Source organism: Sycon ciliatum, chromosome 8, assembly GCF_964019385.1.
Source record: "Sycon ciliatum chromosome 8, ocSycCili1.1, whole genome shotgun sequence".
NCBI classification, from domain to species: domain Eukaryota; kingdom Metazoa; phylum Porifera; class Calcarea; order Leucosolenida; family Sycettidae; genus Sycon; species Sycon ciliatum.
This window is the reverse complement of record NC_088650.1, coordinates 20,565,852-20,587,457: the sequence shown is the minus strand read 5'-3', so window position 1 is coordinate 20,587,457 and position 21,606 is coordinate 20,565,852. Positions and strand designations below refer to the sequence as shown.

Genomic DNA, 21,606 nt, shown 5'->3' with positions numbered 1-21,606 from the left:
GGTACGTTGAAATTGAAAGGTCAGCACAAATGGTCAAAATCCGACATTTTCTCACCTTTCTGCCCGTTCGCAGCTCAGAAAATGACAATGACCATCCTCATCTCGTTGTGTAGCTGGACATAGAAAATAGCACCATGAAAAAGAGCCACATTTCTCTAAAGAACTCGCCCAGGGCTGCTGAAAGCTGAAAAAGAACCTATCTAGAAGTTTGGGGCTTTTTACCCGTGAATCTTTACTTTGCGACTAAACTATCCACAGCAGTGCCAAATTTTCTGGGTCACTGAATGCGGGTGCCAGCGCCCTACAAGCAAACCAAAAATCAAACCAATGCGACCACTGATATTGCAGCTGGGTCATGTTATAGAGAGGTACGTTGAAATTGAAAGGTCAGCACAAATGGTCAAAATCCGACATTTTCTCACCTTTTTGCCCGTTCGCAGCTCAGAAAATGACAATGACCATCCTCATCTCGTTGTGTAGCTGGACATAGACAAGAGCACCAAGAAAAAGACCCACATTTCTCTAAAGAACTCGCCCAGGGCTGCTGAAAGCTGAAAAAGAACCTATCTAGAAGTTTGGGGCTTTTTACCCGTGAATCTTCACTTTGCGAATAAACTATTCACAGCAGTGCCAAATTTTTAGGGTCACTGACTGTGGGTGACAGCGCCCTACAAGCAAACCAAAAATGAAACCAATGCGACCGATGGCATTACAGCTGGGTCATGTTATAGAGAGGTATGTTGAAATTGAAAGGTCAGCACAAATGGTCAAAATCCGACATTTTCTCACCTTTCTGCCCGTTCGCAGCTTAGAAAATGACAATGACCATCCTCATCTCGTTGGTTAGCTGGACAAAGACAAGAGCACCAAGAAAAGAGCCACATTTCTCTAAAGAACTCGCCCAGGGCTGCTGAAAGCTGAAAAAGAACCTATCTAGAAGTTTGGGGCTTTTTACCCGTGAATCTTCACTTTGCGACTAAACTATTCACAGCAGTGCCAAATTTTCTGGGTCACTGAATGCGGGTGCCTGCGCCCTACAAGCAAACCAAAAATGAAACCAATGCGACCACTGAAATTACAGCTGGGTCATGTTATAGAGAGGTACGTTGAAATTGAAAGGTCAGCACAAATGGTCAAAATCCGACATTTTCTCACCTTTCTGCCCGTTCGCAGCTCAGAAAATGACATTGACCATCCTCATCTCGTTGTGCAGCTGGACATAGAAATTAGCACCACTAAAAAAGCCACATTTCTCTACAGAACTCACACAGGGCTGCTGAAAGCTGAAAAAGAACCTATCTAGAAGTTTGGGGCTTTTTACCCGTGAATCTTCACTTTGCGACTAAACTATCCACAGCAGTGCCAAATTTTCTGGGTCACTGAATGCGGGTGCCAGCGCCCTACAAGCAACCCAAAAATCAAACCAATGCGACCACTGAAATTACAGCTGGGTCATGTTATAGAGAGGTACGTTGAAATTGAAAGGTCAGCACAAATGGTCAAAATCAGACATTTTCTCACCTTTCTGCCCGTTCGCAGCTCAGAAAATGACAATGACCCTTCCTCATCTCGTTGTGTAGCTGGACATAGAAAATAGCACCATGAAAAAGAGCCACATTTCTCTAAAGAACTCACCCAGGGCTGCTGAAAGCTGAAAAAGAACTTATCTAGAAGTTTGGGGCTTTTTACCCGTGAATCTTCACTTTGCGACTAAACTATCCACAGCAGTGCCAAATTTTGTGGGTCACTGAATGCGGGTGCCAGCGCCCTACAAGCAAACCAAAAATGAAACCAATGCGACCACTGAAATTACAGCTGGGTCATGTTATAGAGAGGTACGTTGAAATTGAAAGGTCAGCACAAATGGTCAAAATCCGACATTTTCTCATCTTTCTGCCCGTTCGCAGCTCAGAAAATGACAATGACCATCCTCATCTCGTTGTGTAGCTGGACATAGACAAGAGCACCATGAAAAAGAGCCACATTTCTCTAAAGTACTCGCCCAGGGCTGCTGAAAGCTGAAAAGGAACCTATCTAGAAGTTTGGGGCTTTTTACCCGTGAATCTTCACTTTGCGACTGAACTATTCACAGCAGTGCCAAATTTTCTGGGTCACTGAATGCGGGTGCCAGCGCCCTACAAGCACACCAAAAATGAAACCAATGCGACCACTGAAATTACAGCTGGGTCATGTTATAGAGAGGTACGTTGAAATTGAAAGGTCAGCACAAATGGTCAAAATCAGACATTTTCTCACCTTTCTGCCCGTTCGCAGCTCAGAAAATGACAATGACCCTTCCTCATCTCGTTGTGTAGCTGGACATAGAAAATAGCACCATGAAAAAGAGCCACATTTCTCTAAAGAACTCACCCAGGGCTGCTGAAAGCTGAAAAAGAACTTATCTAGAAGTTTGGGGCTTTTTACCCGTGAATCTTCACTTTGCGACTAAACTATCCACAGCAGTGCCATATTTTCTGGGTCACTGAATGCGGGTTCCAGCGCCCTACAAGCAAACCAAAAATGAAACCAATGCGACCACTGAAATTACAGCTGGGTCATGTTATAGAGAGGTACGTTGAAATTGAAAGGTCAGCACAAATGGTCAAAATCCGACATTTTCTCATCTTTCTGCCCGTTCGCAGCTCAGAAAATGACAATGACCATCCTCATCTCGTTCTGTAGCTGGACATAGACAAGAGCACCATGAAAAAGAGCCACATTTCTCTAAAGTACTCGCCCAGGGCTGCTGAAAGCTGAAAAGGAACCTATCTAGAAGTTTGGGGCTTTTTACCCGTGAATCTTCACTTTGCGACTGAACTATTCACAGCAGTGCCAAATTTTCTGGGTCACTGAATGCGGGTGCCAGCGCCCTACAAGCACACCAAAAATGAAACCAATGCGACCACTGAAATTACAGCTGGGTCATGTTATAGAGAGGTACGTTGAAATTGAAAGGTCAGCACAAATGGTCAAAATCCGACATTTTCTCACCTTTCTGCCCGTTCGCAGCTCAGAAAATGACAATGACCATCCTCATCTCGTTGTGTAGCTGGACATAGACAAGAACACCAAGAAAAAGACCCACATTTCTCTAAAGAACTCACCCAGGGCTGCTGAAAGCTGAAAAAGAACCTATCTTGAAGTTTGGGGCTTTTTACCCGTGAATCTTCACTTTGCGACTAAACTATCCACAGCAGTGCCAAATTTTCTGGGTCACTGAATGCGGGTGCCAGCGCCCTACAAGCAAACCAAAAATCAAACCAATGCGACCACTGAAATTACAGCTGGGTCATGTTATAGAGAGGTACGTTGAAATTGAAAGGTCAGCACAAATGGTCAAAATCAGACATTTTCTCACCTTTCTGCCCGTTCGCAGCTCAGAAAATGACAATGACCATCCTCATCTCGTTGTGTAGCTGGACATAGAAAATAGCACCATGAAAAAGAGCCACATATCTCTAAAGTACTCGCTCAGGGCTGCTGAAAGCTGAAAAAGAACCTATCTAGAAGTTTGGGGCTTTTTACCCGTGAATCTTCACTTTGCGACTAAACTATCCACAGCAGTGCCAAATTTTCTGGGTCACTGAATGCGGGTGCCAGCGCCCTACAAGCAAACCAAAAATCAAACCAATGCGACCACTGAAATTACAGCTGGGTCATGTTATAGAGAGGTACGTTGAAATTGAAAGGTCAGCACAAATGGTCAAAATCCGACATTTTCTCACCTTTCTGCCCGTTCGCAGCTCAGAAAATGACAATGACCATCCTCATCTCGTTGTGTAGCTGGACATAGAAAATAGCACCATGAAAAAGAGCCACATTTCTCTAAAGAACTCACCCAGGGCTGCTGAAAGCTGAAAAAGAACTTATCTAGAAGTTTGGGGCTTTTTACCCGTGAATCTTCACTTTGCGACTAAACTATCCACAGCAGTGCCATATTTTCTGGGTCACTGAATGCGGGTGCCAGCGGCCTACAAGCAAACCAAAAATGAAACCAATGCGACCACTGAAATTACAGCTGGGTCATGTTATAGAGAGGTACGTTGAAATTGAAAGGTCAGCACAAATGGTCAAAATCCGACATTTTCTCACCTTTCTGCCCGTTCGCAGCTCAGAAAATGACAATGACCATCCTCATCTCGTTGTGTAGCTGGACATAGAAAATAGCACCATGAAAAAGAGCCACATTTCTCTAAAGTACTCGCCCAGGGCTGCTGAAAGCTGAAAAGGAACCTATCTAGAAGTTTGGGGCTTTTTACCCGTGAATCTTCACTTTGCGACTAAACTATCCACAGCAGTGCCAAATTTTCTGGGTCACTGAATGCGGGTGCCAGCGCCCTACAAGCAAACCAAAAATCAAACCAATGCGACCACTGAAATTACAGCTGGGTCATGTTATAGAGAGGTACGTTGAAATTGAAAGGTCAGCACAAATGGTCAAAATCCGACATTTTCTCACCTTTCTGCCCGTTCGCAGCTCAGAAAATGACAATGACCATCCTCATCTCGTTGTGTAGCTGGACATAGAAAATAGCACCATGAAAAAGAGCCACATTTCTCTAAAGAACTCACCCAGGGCTGCTGAAAGCTGAAAAAGAACTTATCTAGAAGTTTGGGGCTTTTTACCCGTGAATCTTCACTTTGCGACTAAACTATCCACAGCAGTGCCAAATTTTCTGGGTCACTGAATGCGGGTGCCAGCGCCCTACAAGCACACCAAAAATGAAACCAATGCGACCACTGAAATTGCAGCTGGGTCATGTTATAGAGAGGTACGTTGAAATTGAAAGGTCAGCACAAATGGTCAAAATCCGACATTTTCTCACCTTTCTGCCCGTTCGCAGCTCAGAAAATGACAATGACCATCCTCATCTCGTTGTGTAGCTGGACACAAGAAAATAGCACCATGAAAAAGAGCCACATTTCTCTAAAGAACTCACCCAGGGCTGCTGAAAGCTGAAAAAGAACCTATCTAGAAGTTTGGGGCTTTTTACCCGTGAATCTTCACTTTGCGACTAAACTATCCACAGCAGTGCCAAATTTTTTAGGGCACTGAATGCGGGTGACAGCGCCCTACAAGCAAACCAAAAATCAAACCAATGCGACCACTGAAATTACAGCTGGGTCATGTTACAGAGAGGTACGTTGAAATGGAAAGGTCAGCACAAATGGTCAAAATCCGACATTTTCTCACCTTTCTGCCCGTTCGCAGCTCAGAAAATGACAATGACCATCCTCTTCTCATTCTGTAGCTGGACATAGACAAGAGCACCAAGAAAAAGACCCACATTTCTCTAAAGAACTCGCCCAGGGCTGCTGAAAGCTGAAAAAGAACCTATCTCGAAGTTTGGGGCTTTTTACCCGTGAATCTTCACTTTGCGACTAAACTATTCACAGCATTGCCAAATTTTCTGGGTCACTGAATGCGGGTGCCAGCGCCCTACAAGCAAACCAAAAATCAAACCAATGCGACCGATGGCATTACAGCTGGGTCATGTTATAGAGAGGTATGTTGAAATTGAAAGGTCAGCACAAATGGTCAAAATCCGACATTTTCTCACCTTTCTGCCCGTTCGCAGCTTAGAAAATGACAATGACCATCCTCATCTCGTTGGTTAGCTGGACAAAGACAAGAGCACCAAGAAAAGAGCCACATTTCTCTAAAGAACTCGCCCAGGGCTGCTGAAAGCTGAAAAAGAACCTATCTAGAAGTTTGGGGCTTTTTACCCGTGAATCTTCACTTTGCGACTAAACTATTCACAGCAGTGCCAAATTTTCTGGGTCACTGAATGCGGGTGCCTGCGCCCTACAAGCAAACCAAAAATGAAACCAATGCGACCACTGAAATTACAGCTGGGTCATGTTATAGAGAGGTACGTTGAAATTGAAAGGTCAGCACAAATGGTGAAAATCCGATATTTTCTCACCTTTCTGCCCGTTCGCAGCTCAGAAAATGACATTGACCATCCTCATCTCGTTGTGCAGCTGGACATAGAAATTAGCACCACTAAAAAGAGCCACATTTCTCTACAGAACTCACCCAGGGCTGCTGAAAGCTGAAAAAGAACCTATCTAGAAGTTTGGGGCTTTTTACCCGTGAATCTTCACTTTGCGACTAAACTATCCACAGCAGTGCCAAATTTTCTGGGTCACTGAATGCGGGTGCCAGCGCCCTACAAGCAAACCAAAAATCAAACCAATGCGACCATTGAAATTACAGCTGGGTCATGTTATAGAGAGGTACGTTGAAATTGAAAGGTCAGCACAAATGGTCAAAATCCGACATTTTCTCACCTTTCTGCCCGTTCGCAGCTCAGAAAAGGACATTGACCCTTCCTCATCTCGTTGTGTAGCTGGACATAGAAAATACCACCATGAAAAAGAGCCACATTTCTCTAAAATACTCACCCAGGGCTGCTGAAAGCTGAAAAAGAACTTATCTAGAAGTTTGGGGCTTTTTACCCGTGAATCTTCACTTTGCGACTAAACTATCCACAGCAGTGCCATATTTTCTGGGTCACAGAATGCGGGTGCCAGCGCCCTACAAGCAAACCAAAAATGAAACCAATGCGACCACTGAAATTACAGCTGGGTCATGTTATAGAGAGGTACGTTGAAATTGAAAGGTCAGCACAAATGGTCAAAATCCGACATTTTCTCACCTTTCTGCCCGTTCGCAGCTCAGAAAATGACAATGACCATCCTCATCTCGTTGTGTAGCTGGACATAGACAAGAGCACCATGAAAAAGAGCCACATTTCTCTAAAGTACTCGCCCAGGGCTGCTGAAAGCTGAAAAGGAACCTATCTAGAAGTTTGGGGCTTTTTACCCGTGAATCTTCACTTTGCGACTGAACTATTCACAGCAGTGCCAAATTTTCTGGGTCACTGAATGCGGGTGCCAGCGCCCTACAAGCACACCAAAAATGAAACCAATGCGACCACTGAAATTACAGCTGGGTCATGTTATAGAGAGGTACGTTGAAATTGAAAGGTCAGCACAAATGGTCAAAATCCGACATTTTCTCACCTTTCTGCCCGTTCGCAGCTCAAAAATGACAATGACCATCCTCATCTCGTTGTGTAGCTGAACATAGACAAGAACACCAAGAAAAAGACCCACATTTCTCTAAAGAACTCGCCCAGGGCTGCTGAAAGCTGAAAAAGAACCTATCTTGAAGTTTGGGGCTTTTTACCCGTGAATCTTCACTTTGCGACTAAACTATCCACAGCAGTGCCAAATTTTCTGGGTCACTGAATGCGGGTGCCAGCGCCCTACAAGCAAACCAAAAATCAAACCAATGCGACCACTGAAATTACAGCTGGGTCATGTTATAGAGAGGTACGTTGAAATTGAAAGGTCAGCACAAATGGTCAAAATCCGACATTTTCTCACCTTTCTGCCCGTTCGCAGCTCAGAAAATGACAATGACCATCCTCATCTCGTTGTGTAGCTGGACATAGAAAATAGCACCATAAAAAAGAGCCACATATCTCTAAAGTACTCGCCCAGGGCTGCTGAAAGCTGAAAAAGAACCTATCTAGAAGTTTGGGGCTTTTTACCCGTGAATCTTCACTTTGCGACTAAACTATTCACAGCAGTGGCAAATTTTCTGGGTCAATGAATGCGGGTGCCAGCGCCCTACAAGCAAACCAAAAATAAAACCAATGCGACCACTGAAATTACAGCTGGGTCATGTTATAGAGAGGTACGTTGAAATTGAAAGGTCAGCACAAATGGTCAAAATCCGACATTTTCTCACCTTTCTGCCCGTTCGCAGCTCAGAAAATGACAATGACCATCCTCATCTCGTTGTGCAGCTGGACATAGAAATTAGCACCACTAAAAAGAGCCACATTTCTCTACAGAACTCACACAGGGCTGCTGAAAGCTGAAAAAGAACCTATCTAGAAGTTTGGGGCTTTTTACCCGTGAATCTTCACTTTGCGACTAAACTATCCACAGCAGTGCCAAATTTTCTGGGGCACTGAATGCGGGTGACAGCGCCCTACAAGCAAACCAAAAATCAAACCAATGCGACCACTGAAATTACAGCTGGGTCATGTTATAGAGAGGTACGTTGAAATTGAAAGGTCAGCACAAATGGTCAAAATCCGACATTTTCTCACCTTTCTGCCCGTTCGCAGCTCAGAAAATGACAATGACCATCCTCATCTCGTTGTGTAGCTGGACATAGAAAATAGCACCATGAAAAAGAGCCACATTTCTCTAAAGAACTCACCCAGGGCTGCTGAAAGCTGAAAAAGAACTTATCTAGAAGTTTGGGGCTTTTTACCCGTGAATCTTCACTTTGCGACTAAACTATCCACAGCAGTGACATATTTTCTGGGTCACTGAATGCGGGTGCCAGCGCCCTACAAGCAAACCAAAAATGAAACCAATGCGACCTCTGAAATTACAGCTGGGTCATGTTATAGAGAGGTACGTTGAAATTGAAAGGTCAGCACAAATGGTCAAAATCCGACATTTTCTCACCTTTCTGCCCGTTCGCAGCTCAGAAAATGACAATGACCATCCTCATCTCGTTGTGTAGCTGGACATAGAAAATAGCACCATGAAAAAGAGCCACATTTCTCTAAAGAACTCACCCAGGGCTGCTGAAAGCTGAAAAAGAACCTATCTAGAAGTTTGGGGCTTTTTACCCGTGAATCTTCACTTTGCGACTAAACTATCCACAGCAGTGCCAAATTTTCTGGGGCACTGAATGCGACTGACAGCGCCCTACAAGCAAACCAAAAATCAAACCAATGCGACCACTGAAATTACAGCTGGGTCATGTTATAGAGAGGTACGTTGAAATGGAAAGGTCAGCACAAATGGTCAAAATCCGACATTTTCTCACCTTTCTGCCCGTTCGCAGCTCAGAAAATGACAATGACCATCCTCATCTCGTTGTGTAGCTGGACATTGACAAGAGCACCAAGAAAAAGACCCACATTTCTCTAAAGAACTCGCCCAGGGCTGCTGAAAGCTGAAAAAGAACCTATCTTGAAGTTTGGGGCTTTTTACCCGTGAATCTTCACTTTGCGACTAAACTATTCACAGCAGTGCCAAATTTTCTGGGTCACTGAATGCGGGTGCCAACGCCCTACAAGCAAACCAAAAATCAAACCAATGCGACCACTGAAATTACAGCTGGGTCATGTTATAGAGAGGTACGTTGAAATTGAAAGGTCAGCACAAATGGTCAAAATCCGACATTTTCTCACCTTTCTGCCCGTTCGCAGCTCAGAAAATGACAATGACCATCCTCATCTCGTTGTGTAGCTGGACATAGAAAATAGCACCATGAAAAAGACCCACATTTCTCTAAAGAACTCACCCAGGGCTGCTGAAAGCTGAAAAAGAACTTATCTAGAAGTTTGGTGCTTTTTACCCGTGAATCTTCACTTTGCGACTAAACTATCCACAGCAGTGCCAAATTTTGTGGGTCACTTAATGCGGGTGCCAGCGCCCTACAAGCACACCAAAAATGAAACCAATGCGACCTCTGAAATTGCAGCTGGGTCATGTTATAGAGAGGTACGTTGAAATTGAAAGGTCAGCACAAATGGTCAAAATCCGACATTTTCTCACCTTTCTGCCTGTTGGCAGCTCAGAAAATGACAATGACCATCCTCATCTCGTTGTGTAGCTGGACATAGAAAATAGCACCATGAAAAAGAGCCACATTTCTCTAAAGAACTCACCCAGGGCTGCTGAAAGCTGAAAAAGAACCTATCTAGAAGTTTGGGGCTTTTTACCCGTGAATCTTCACTTTGCGAATAAACTATCCACAGCAGTGCCAAATTTTCTGGGTCACTGAATGCGGGTGCCAGCGCCCTACAAGCAAACCAAAAATGAAACCAATCCGACCACTGAAATTACAGCTGGGTCATGTTATAGAGAGGTACGTTGAAATTGAAAGGTCAGCACAAATGGTCAAAATCCGACATTTTCTCACCTTTCTGCCCGTTCGCAGCTCAGAAAATGACAATGACCATCCTCATCTCGTTGTGTAGCTGGACATAGACAAGAGCACGAAGAAAAAGACCCACATTTCTCTAAAGAACTCACCCAGGGCTGCTGAAAGCTGAAAAAGAACCTATCTAGAAGTTTGGGGCTTTTTACCCGTGAATCTTCACTTTGCGACTAAACTATTCACAGCAGTGCGAAATTTTCTGAGTCACTGAATGCGGGTGCCAGCGCCCTAAAAGCAAACCAAAAATCAAACCAATGCGACCACTGAAATTACAGCTGGGTCATGTTATAGAGAGGTACGTTGAAATTGAAAGGTCAGCACAAATGGTCAAAATCCGACATTTTCTCACCTTTCTGCCCGTTCGCAGCTCAGAAAATGGCAATGACCATCCTCATCTCGTTGTGTAGCTGGACATAGAAAATAGCACCATGAAAAAGAGCCACATTTCTCTAAAGAACTCACCCAGGGCTGCTGAAAGCTGAAAAAGAACTTATCTAGAAGTTTGGTGCTTTTTACCCATGAATCTTCACTTTGCGACTAAACTATCCACAGCAGTGCCAAATTTTCTGGGTCACTGAATGCGGGTGCCAGCGCCCTACAAGCACACCAAAAATGAAACCAATGCGACCACTGAAATTGCAGCTGGGTCATGTTATAGAGAGGTACGTTGAAATTGAAAGGTCAGCACAAATGGTCAAAATCCGACATTTTCTCACCTTTCTGCCCGTTCGCAGCTCAGAAAATGACAATGACCATCCTCATCTCGTTGTGTAGCTGGACATAGAAAATAGCACCATGAAAAAGAGCCACATTTCTCTAAAGAACTCACCCAGGGCTGCTGAAAGCTGAAAAAGAACTTATCTAGAAGTTTGGGGCTTTTTACCCGTGAATCTTCACTTTGCGACTAAACTATTCACAGCAGTGCCAAATTTTCTGGGCCACTGAATGCGGGTGCCAGCGCCCTACAAGCAAACCAAAAATCAAACCAATGCGACCACTGAAATTACAGCTGGGTCATGTTATAGAGAGGTACGTTGAAATTGAAAGGTCAGCACAAATGGTCAAAATCCGACATTTTCTCACCTTTCTGCCCGTTTGCAGCTCAGAAAATGACAATGACCATCCTCATCTCGTTGTGTAGCTGGACATAGAAAATAGCACCATGAAAAAGAGCCACATTTCTCTAAAGAACTCACCCAGGGCTGCTGAAAGCTGAAAAAGAACCTATCTAGAAGTTTGGGGCTTTTTACCCGTGAATCTTCACTTTGCGACTAAAGTATTCACAGCAGTGCTAAATTTCCTGGGTCACTGAATTCGGGTGCCAGCGCCCTACAAGCAAACCAAAAATGAAACCAATGCGACCACTGAAATTACAGCTGGGTCATGTTATAGAGAGGTACGTTGAAATTCAAAGGTCAGCACAAATGGTCAAAATCCGACATTTTCTCACCTTTCTGCCCGTTCGCAGCTCAGAAAATGACAATGACCATCCTCATCTCGTTGTGTAGCTGGACATAGAAAATAGCACCATGAAAAAGAGCCACATTTCTCTAAAGAACTCACCCAGGGCTGCTGAAAGCTGAAAAAGAACTTATCTAGAAGTTTGGGGCTTTTTACCCGTGAATCTTCCCTTTCGACTAAACTATCCACAGCAGTGCCAAATTTTCTGGGTCACTGAATGCGGGTGCCAGCGCCCTACAAGCACACCAAAAATGAAACCAATGCGACAACTGAAATTGCAGCTGGGTCATGTTATAGAGAGGTACGTTGAAATTGAAAGGTCAGCACAAATGGTCAAAATCCGACATTTTCTCACCTTTCTGCCTGTTGGCAGCTCAGAAAATGACAATGACCATCCTCATCTCGTTGTGTAGCTGGACATAGAAAATAGCACCATGAAAAAGAGCCACATTTCTCTAAAGAACTCACCCAGGGCTGCTGAAAGCTGAAAAAGAACCTATCTAGAAGTTTGGGGCTTTTTACCCGTGAATCTTCACTTTGCGACTAAACTATCCACAGCAGTGCCAAATTTTCTGGGGCACTGAATGCGGGTGCTAGCGCCCTACAAGCAAACCAAAAATGAAACCAATGCGACCACTGAAATTACAGCTGGGTCATGTTATAGAGAGGTACGTTGAAATTGAAAGGTCAGCACAAATGGTCAAAATCCGACATTTTCTCACCTTTCTGCCCGTTCGCAGCTCAGAAAATGACAATGACCATCCTCATCTCGTTGTGTAGCTGGACATAGACAAGAGCACGAAGAAAAAGACCCACATTTCTCTAAAGAACTCACCCAGGGCTGCTGAAAGCTGAAAAAGAACCTATCTAGAAGTTTGGGGCTTTTTACCCGTGAATCTTCACTTTGCGACTAAACTATTCACAGCAGTGCCAAATTTTCTGGGTCACTGAATGCGGGTGCCAGCGCCCTACAAGCAAACCAAAAATCAAACCAATGCGACCACTGAAATTACAGCTGGGTCATGTTATAGAGAGGTACGATGAAATTGAAAGGTCAGCACAAATGGTCAAAATCCGACATTTTCTCACCTTTCTGCCCGTTCGCAGCTCAGAAAATGACAATGACCATCCTCATCTCGTTGTGTAGCTGGACATAGAAAATAGCACCATGAAAAAGAGCCACATTTCTCTAAAGAACTCACCCAGGGCTGCTGAAAGCTGAAAAAGAACTTATCTAGAAGTTTGGTGCTTTTTACCTGTGAATCTTCACTTTGCGACTAAACTATCCACAGCAGTGCCAAATTTTCTGGGTCACTGAATGCGGGTGCCAGCGCCCTACAAGCACACCAAAAATCAAACCAATGCGACCACTGAAATTGCAGCTGGGTCATGTTATAGAGAGGTACGTTGAAATTGAAAGGTCAGCACAAATGGTCAAAATCCGACATTTTCTCACCTTTCTGCCCGTTCGCAGCTCAGAAAATGACAATGACCATCCTCATCTCGTTGTGTAGCTGGACATAGAAAATAGCACCATGAGAAAGAGCTACATTTCTCTAAAGAACTCGCCCAGGGCTGCTGAAAGCTGAAAAAGAACCTATCTAGAAGTTTGGGGCTTTTTACCCGTGAATCTTCACTTTGCGACTAAACTATCCACAGCAGTGCCAAATTTTCTGGGTCACTGAATGCGGGTGCCAGCGCCCTACAAGCAAACCAAAAGTGAAACCAATGCGACCACTGAAATTACAGCTGGGTCATGTTATAGAGAGGTACGATGAAATTGAAAGGTCAGCACAAATGGTCAAAATCCGACATTTTCTCACCTTTCTGTCCGTTCGCAGCGCAGAAAATGACAATGACCATCCTCCTCTCGTTGTGTAGCTGGACATAGACAAGAACACCAAGAAAAAGACCCACATTTCACTAAAGAACTCGCCCAGGGCTGCTGAAAGCTGAAAAAGAACCTATCTAGAAGTTTGGGGCTTTTTTACCCGTGAATCTTCACTTTGCGACTAAACTATTCACAGCAGTGCCAAATTTTCTGGGTCACTGAATGCGGGTGCCAGCGCCCTACAAGCAAACCAAAAATGAAACCAATGCGACCACTGAAATTACAGCTGGGTCATGTTATAGAGAGGTACGTTGAAATTGAAAGGTCAGCACAAATGGTCAAAATCCGACATTTTCTCACCTTTCTGCCCGTTCGCAGCTCAGAAAATGACAATGACCATCCTCATCTCGTTGTGTAGCTGGACATAGACAAGAGCACCAAGAAAAAGACACACATTTCTCTAAAGAACTCGCCCAGGGCTGCTGAAAGCTGAAAAAGAACCTATCTTGAAGTTTGGGGCTTTTTACCCGTGAATCTTCACTTTGCGACTAAACTATTCACAGCAGTGCCAAATTTTCTGGGTCATTGAATGCGGGTGCCAGCGCCCTACAAGCAAACCAAAAATGAAACCAATGCGACCACTGAAATTACAGCTGGGTCATGTTATAGAGAGGTACGTTGAAATTGAAAGGTCAGCACAAATGGTCAAAATCCGACATTTTCTCACCTTTCTGTCCGTTCGCAGCTCAGAAAATGACAATGACCATCCATATATCGTTGTGTAGCTGGACATAGAAAATACCACCATGAAAAAGAGCCACATTTCTCTAAAGAACTCACCCAGGGCTACTGAAAGCTGAAAAAGAACTTATCTAGAAGTTTGGGGCTTTTTACCCGTGAATCTTCACTTTGCGACTAAACTATCCACAGCAGTGCCAAATTTTCTGGGTCACTGAATGCGGGTGCCAGCGCCCTACAAGCACACCAAAAATGAAACCAATGCGACCACTGAAATTGCAGCTGGGTCATGTTATAGAGAGGTACGTTGAAATTGAAAGGTCAGCACAAATGGTCAAAATCCGACATTTTCTCACCTTTCTGCCCGTTCGCAGCTCAGAAAATGACAATGACCATCCTCATCTCGTTGTGTTGCTGGACATAGAAAATAGCACCATGAAAAAGAGCCACATTTCTCTAAAGAACTTACCCAGGGCTGCTGAAAGCTGAAAAAGAACCTATCTAGAAGTTTGGGGCTTTTTACCCGTGAATCTTCACTTTGCGACTAAACTATCCACAGCAGGGCCAAATTTTCTGGGTCACTGAATGCGGGTGCCAGCGCCCTACAAGCAAACCAAAAATCAAACCAATGCGACCACTGAAATTACAGCTGGGTCATGTTATAGAGAGGTACGTTGAAATTGAAAGGTCAGCACAAATGGTCAAAATCCGACATTTTCTCACCTTTCTGCCCGTTCGCAGCTCAGAAAATGACAATGACCATCCTCATCTCGTTGTGTAGCTGGACATAGAAAATAGCACCATGAAAAAGAGCCACATTTCTCTAAAGAACTCACCCAGGGCTGCTGAAAGCTGAAAAAGAACTTATCTAGAAGTTTGGTGCTTTTTACCCGTGAATCTTCACTTTGCGACTAAACTATCCACAGCAGTGCCAAATTTTCTGGGTCACTGAATGCGGGTGCCAGCGCCCTACAAGCACACCAAAAATCAAACCAATGCGACCACTGAAATTGCAGCTGGGTCATGTTATAGAGAGGTACGTTGAAATTGAAAGGTCAGCACAAATGGTCAAAATCCGACATTTTCTCACCTTTCTGCCCGTTCGCAGCTCAGAAAATGACAATGACCATCCTCATCTCGTTGTGTAGCTGGACATAGAAAATAGCACCATGAAAAAGAGCTACATTTCTCTAAAGAACTCGCCCAGGGCTGCTGAAAGCTGAAAAAGAACCTATCTAGAAGTTTGGGGCTTTTTACCCGTGAATCTTCACTTTGCGACTAAACTATCCACAGCAGTGCCAAATTTTCTGGGTCACTGAATGCGGGTGCCAGCGCCCTACAAGCAAACCAAAAATGAAACCAATGCGACCTCTGAAATTACAGCTGGGTCATGTTATAGAGAGGTACGTTGAAATTGAAAGGTCAGCACAAATGGTCATAATCCGACATTTTCTCACCTTTCTGCCCGTTCGCAGCTCAGAAAATGACAATGACCATCCTCATCTCGTTGTGTAGCTGGACATAGAAAATAGCACCATGAAAAAGAGCCACATTTCTCTAAAGAACTCGCCCAGGGCTGCTGAAAGCTGAAAAAGAACTTATCTAGAAGTTTGGGGCTTTTTACCCGTGAATCTTCACTTTGCGACTAAACTATTCACAGCAGTGCCAAATTTTCTGGGTCAATGAATGCGGGTGCCAGCGCCCTACAAGCAAACCAAAAATGAAACCAATGCGACCACTGAAATTACAGCTGGGTCATGTTATAGAGAGGTACGTTGAAATTGAAAGGTCAGCACAAATGGTCAAAATCCGACATTTTCTCACCTTTCTGCCCGTTCGCAGCTCAGAAAATGACAATGACCATCCTCATCTCGTTGTGTAGCTGGACATAGACAAGAGCACCAAGAAAAAGACACACATTTCTCTAAAGAACTCGCCCAGGGCTGCTGAAAGCTGAAAAAGAACCTATCTTGAAGTTTGGGGCTTTTTACCCGTGAATCTTCACTTTGCGACTAAACTATTCACAGCAGTGCCAAATTTTCTGGGTCATTGAATGCGGGTGCCAGCGCCCTACAAGCAAACCAAAAATGAAACCAATGCGACCACTGAAATTACAGCTGGGTCATGTTATAGAGAGGTACGTTGAAATTGAAAGGTCAGCACAAATGGTCAAAATCCGACATTTTCTCACCTTTCTGTCCGTTCGCAGCTCAGAAAATGACAATGACCATCCTTATATCGTTGTGTAGCTGGACATAGAAAATAGCACCATGAAAAAGAGCCACATTTCTCTAAAGAACTCACCCAGGGCTACTGAAAGCTGAAAAAGAACTTATCTAGAAGTTTGGGGCTTTTTACCCGTGAATCTTCACTTTGCGACTAAACTATCCACAGCAGTGCCAAATTTTCTGGGTCACTGAATGCGGGTGCCAGCGCCCTACAAGCACACCAAAAATGAAACCAATGCGACCACTGAAATTGCAGCTGGGTCATGTTATAGAGAGGTACGTTGAAATTGAAAGGTCAGCACAAATGGTCAAAATCCGACATTTTCTCACCTTTCTGCCCGTTCGCAGCTCAGAAAATGACAATGACCATCCTCATCTCGTTGTGTTGCTGGACATAGAAAATAGCACCATGAAAAAGAGCCACATTTCTCTAAAGAACTTACCCAGGGCTGCTGAAAGCTGAAAAAGAACCTATCTAGAAGTTTGGGGCTTTTTACCCGTGAATCTTCACTTTGCGACTAAACTATCCACAGCAGGGCCAAATTTTCTGGGTCACTGAATGCGGGTGCCAGCGCCCTACAAGCAAACCAAAAATCAAACCAATGCGACCACTGAAATTACAGCTGGGTCATGTTATAGAGAGGTACGTTGAAATTGAAAGGTCAGCACAAATGGTCAAAATCCGACATTTTCTCACCTTTCTGCCCGTTCGCAGCTCAGAAAATGACAATGACCATCCTCATCTCGTTGTGTAGCTGGACATAGACAAGAGCACCAAGAAAAAGAACCGCATTTCTCTAAAGAACTCACCCAGGGCTGCTGAAAGCTGAAAAAGAACTTATCTAGAAGTTTGGGGCTTTTTACCCGTGAATCTTCACTTTGCGACTAAACTATTCACAGCAGTGCCAAATTTTCTGGGTCACTGAATGCGGGTGCCAGCGACCTACAAGCAAACCATAAATGAAACCAATGCGACCACTGAAATTACAGCTGGGTCATGTTATAGAGAGGTACGTTGAAATTGAAAGGTCAGCACAAATGGTCAAAATCCGACATTTTCTCACCTTTCTGCCCGTTCGCAGCTCAGAAAATGACAATGACCATCCTCATTTCGTTGTGCAGCTGGATATAGAAATTAGCACCATGAAAAAGAGCCACATTTCTCTACAGAACTCACACAGGGCTGCTGAAAGCTGAAAAAGAACTTATCTAGAAGTTTGGGGCTTTTTACCCGTGAATCTTCACTTTGCGACTAAACTATCCACAGCAGTGCCAAATTTTCTGGGTCACTGAATGCGGGTGCCAGCGCCCTACAAGGAAACCAAAAATCAAACCTATGCGACCACTGAAATTACAGCTGGGTCATGTTATAGAGAGGTACGTTGAAATTGAAAGGTCAGCACAAATGGTCAAAATCCGACATTTTCTCACCTTTCTGCCCGTTCGCAGCTCAGAAAATGACAATGACCATCCTCATCTCGTTGTGTAGCTGGACATAGACAAGAGCACGAAGAAAAAGACCCACATTTCTCTAAAGAACTCACCCAGGGCTGCTGAAAGCTGAAAAAGAACCTATCTAGAAGTTTGGGGCTTTTTACCCGTGAATCTTCACTTTGCGACTAAACTATTCACAGCAGTGCCAAATTTTCTGTGTCACTGAATGGGGGTGCCAGCGCCCTACAAGCAAACCAAAAATTAAACCAATGCGACCACTGAAATTACAGCTGGGTCATGTTATAGAGAGGTACGTTGAAATTGAAAGGTCAGCACAAATGGTCAAAAGCCGACATTTTCTCACCTTTCTGCCCGTTCGCAGCTCAGAAAATGACAATGACCATCCTCATCTCGTTGTGTAGCTGGACATAGAAAATAGCACCATGAAAAAGAGCCACATTTCTCTAAAGAACTCACCCAGGGCTGCTGAAAGCTGAAAAAGAACTTATCTAGAAGTTTGGTGCTTTTTACGAGTGAATCTTCACTTTGCGACTAAACTATCCACAGCAGTGCCAAATTTTCTGGGTCACTGAATGCGGGTGCCAGCGCCCTACAAGCACACTAAAAATGAAACCAATGCGACCACTGAAATTGCAGCTGGGTCATGTTATAGAGAGGTACGTTGAAATTGAAAGGTCAGCACAAATGGTCAAAATCCGACATTTTCTCACCTTTCTGCCCGTTCGCAGCTCAGAAAATGACAATGACCATCCTCATCTCGTTGTGTAGCTGGACATAGACAAGAACACCAAGAAAAAGACCCACATTTCTCTAAAGAACTCGCCCAGGGCTGCTGAAAGCTGAAAAAGAACCTATCTTGAAGTTTGGGGCTTTTTACCCGTGAATCTTCACCTTGCGACTAAACTATTCACAGCAGTGCCAAATTTTCTGGGTCACTGAATGCGGTGCCAGCGCCCTACAAGCAAACCAAAAATCAAACCAATGCGACCACTGAAATTACAGCTGGGTCATGTTATAGAGAGGTACGTTGAAATTGAAAGGTCAGCACAAATGGTCAAAATCCGACATTTTCTCACCTTTCTGCCCGTTCGCAGCTCAGAAAATGACAATGAAAATCCTCATCTCGTTGTGCAGCTGGACATAGAAAATAGCACCATGAAAAAGACCCACATTTCTCTAAAGAACTCACCCAGGGCTGCTGAAAGCTGAAAAAGAACCTATCTAGAAGTTTGGGGCTTTTTACCCGTGAATCTTCACTTTGCGACTAAACTATTCACAGCAGTGCCAAATTTTCTGGGTCACTGAATGCGGGTGCCAGCGCCCTACAAGCAAACCAAAAATCAAACCAATGCGACCACTGAAATTACAGCTGGGTCATGTTATAGAGAGGTACGTTGAAATTGAAAGGTCAGCACAAATGGTCAAAATCCGACATTTTCTCACCTTTCTGCCCGTTCGCAGCTCAGAAAATGACAATGACCATCCTCATCTCGTTGTGTAGCTGGACATAGACAAGAGCACGAAGAAAAAGACCCACATTTCTCTAAAGAACTCACCCAGGGCTGCTGAAAGCTGAAAAAGAACCTATCTAGAAGTTTGGGGCTTTTTACCCGTGAATCTTCACTTTGCGACTAAACTATTCACAGCAGTGCCAAATTTTCTGTGTCACTGAATGGGGGTGCCAGCGCCCTACAAGCAAACCAAAAATTAAACCAATGCGACCACTGAAATTACAGCTGGGTCATGTTATAGAGAGGTACGTTGAAATTGAAAGGTCAGCACAAATGGTCAAAAGCCGACATTTTCTCACCTTTCTGCCCGTTCGCAGCTCAGAAAATGACAATGACCATCCTCATCTCGTTGTGTAGCTGGACATAGAAAATAGCACCATGAAAAAGAGCCACATTTCTCTAAAGAACTCACCCAGGGCTGCTGAAAGCTGAAAAAGAACTTATCTAGAAGTTTGGTGCTTTTTACGAGTGAATCTTCACTTTGCGACTAAACTATCCACAGCAGTGCCAAATTTTCTGGGTCACTGAATGCGGGTGCCAGCGCCCTACAAGCACACCAAAAATGAAACCAATGCGACCACTGAAATTGCCGCTGGGTCATGTTATAGAGAGGTACGTTGAAATTGAAAGGTCAGCACAAATGGTCAAAATCCGACATTTTCTCACCTTTCTGCCCGTTCGCAGCTCAGAAAATGACAATGACCATCCTCATCTCGTTGTGTAGCTGGACATAGACAAGAACACCAAGAAAAAGACCCACATTTCTCTAAAGAACTCGCCCAGGGCTGCTGAAAGCTGAAAAAGAACCTATCTTGAAGTTTGGGGCTTTTTACCCGTGAATCTTCACTTTGCGACTAAACTATTCACAGCAGTGCCAAATTTTCTGGGTCACTGAATGCGGTGCCAGCGCCCTACAAGCAAACCAAAAATCAAACCAATGCGACCACTGAAATTACAGCTGGGTCATGTTATAGAGAGGTACGTTGAAATTGAAAGGTCAGCACAAATGGTCAAAATCCGACATTTTCTCACCTTTCTGCCCGTTCGCAGCTCAGAAAATGACAATGAAAATCCTCATCTCGTTGTGCAGCTGGACATAGAAAATAGCACCATGAAAAAGACCCACATTTCTCTAAAGAACTCACCCAGGGCTGCTGAAAGCTGAAAAAGAACCTATCTAGAAGTTTGGGGCTTTTTACCCGTGAATCTTCACTTTGCGACTAAACTATTCACAGCAGTGCCAAATTTTCTGGGTCACTGAATGCGGGTGCCAGCGCCCTACAAGCAATCCAAAAATCAAACCAATGCAACCACTGAAATTACAGCTGGGTCATGTTATAGAGAGGTACGTTGAAATTGAAAGGTCAGCACAAATGGTCAAAATCCGACATTTTCTCACCTTTCTGCCCGTTCGCAGCTCAGAAAATGACAATCGCCATCCTCATCTCGTTGTGTAGCTGGACATAGAAAATAGCACCATGAAAAAGAGCCACATTTCTCTAAAGAACTCACCCAGGGCTGCTGAAAGCTGAAAAAGAACTTATCTAGAAGTTTGGGGCTTTTTACCCGTGAATCTTCACTTTGCGACTAAACTATCCACAGCAGTGCCAAATTTTCTGGGTCACTGAATGCGGGTGCCAGCGCCCTACAAGCACACCAAAAATGAAACCAATGCGACAACTGAAATTGCAGCTGGGTCATGTTATAGAGAGGTACGTTGAAATTGAAAGGTCAGCACAAATGGTCAAAATCCGACATTTTCTCACCTTTCTGCCTGTTGGCAGCTCAGAAAATGACAATGACCATCCTCATCTCGTTGTGTAGCTGGACATAGAAAATAGCACCATGAAAAAGAGCCACATTTCTCTAAAGAACTCACCCAGGGCTGCTGAAAGCTGAAAAAGAACCTATCTAGAAGTTTGGGGCTTTTTACCTGTGAATCTTCACTTTGCGACTAAACTATCCACAGCAGTGCCAAATTTTCTGGGTCACTGAATGCGGGTGCCAGCGCCCTACAAGCAAACCAAAAATCAAACCAATGCGACCACTGAAATTACAGCTGGGTCATGTTATAGAGAGGTACGTTGAAATTGAAAGGTCAGCACAAATGGTCAAAATCCGACATTTTCTCACCTTTCTGCCCGTTCGCAGCTCAGAAAATGACAATGACCATCCTCATCTCGTTGTGTAGCTGGACATAGACAAGAGCACGAAGAAAAAGACCCACATTTCTCTAAAGAACTCACCCAGGGCTGCTGAAAGCTGAAAAAGAACCTATCTAGAAGTTTGGGGCTTTTTACCCGTGAATCTTCACTTTGCGACTAAACTATTCACAGCAGTGCCAAATTTTCTGGGTCACTGAATGCGGGTGCCAGCGCCCTACAAGCAAACCAAAAATCA

At 44.1% G+C, this 21,606-nt stretch overlaps 1 long non-coding RNA gene across 1 annotated transcript in view; it reads right to left on the bottom strand.

Annotated features, from left to right (window-relative positions):
• Window positions 1-21,606, bottom strand: part of LOC135823274 (uncharacterized) — a 311,228-nt gene that overhangs the window by 85,505 nt on the left and 204,117 nt on the right. The window contains exons 5-7 of the long non-coding RNA XR_010554645.1: window positions 5,562-5,619; window positions 1,156-1,213; window positions 790-847 (exon numbers count right to left, since the gene is read on the bottom strand). This is a non-coding gene — a long non-coding RNA (uncharacterized LOC135823274). The remainder of the gene's footprint in view (window positions 1-789; window positions 848-1,155; window positions 1,214-5,561; window positions 5,620-21,606) is intronic.